A 790-nucleotide genomic window follows, 5' to 3' on the forward strand; every position below is an offset into this window, starting at 1 on the left:
CTACAAACAAGCTCTCCAACTTTACCCAATGATTCCAGCAATGTGAGCGTCTTGTCCTTGTCCTGCTTCATAAACAGAAGTATGCAGTTGATCTTCTTGGTAAAGTGACTGCTTGGTAAGTACTCAAATTTATGGAAGGGCAAAGAAAAAAAATCCGCCAGGGAGAAGATAACTTAGAAATTCTCTGGGCTGTTCTGCCTGCATCTGCCCAGCATCCTCCAGGATGCAGTTTGCAGGCTCATTATGTTGTCATCCTGCTCCCAGCCTTTAAGACAGCATTGCTGGGAGAAGAGAATGTCCAGAAGTTATGGCCTAGGAACCCTGTGGAGGCTCCAGTGGGGAGAGCAATGGCAGCCGGGGCCGCATTTCTCATTTTCTCATTATTTCTGTCTGCCTGTCAGCAGGATGTACAATGACTACCCTAGTCAATGTTGTGTTCCTTGCAGTCCTGGATAACATTCTTGTCTCCTTCCCTTGGGCATGGAATTAGAGAAGTCTCAAATTACCCCCAAAGGCCTGATGCTTGGGAGCACACATAGGAGGTAGGGACATGGTGAGTAAATGAACTGAATATACCCCATTCACGTTTCCCCTTCAAGAGGTCTTGCATTTCTGCTCTTTGCATTTCATTGACATTTTGACATCTGGGGGCTCTGAGTTGAGTGGTAGCACAGGGAAGTGGAGAGAGCATGCTATACTTGGAGACCTGGTTCAAATTCCATTTCAAACACTTCCTAGCTGTGTGACTCGCTTTGAGACTCGGTTTCCTCATCTGTAAAATGATCATGTG

This window comes from Trichosurus vulpecula, chromosome 4, assembly GCF_011100635.1.
Source record: "Trichosurus vulpecula isolate mTriVul1 chromosome 4, mTriVul1.pri, whole genome shotgun sequence".
NCBI lineage: Eukaryota > Metazoa > Chordata > Mammalia > Diprotodontia > Phalangeridae > Trichosurus > Trichosurus vulpecula.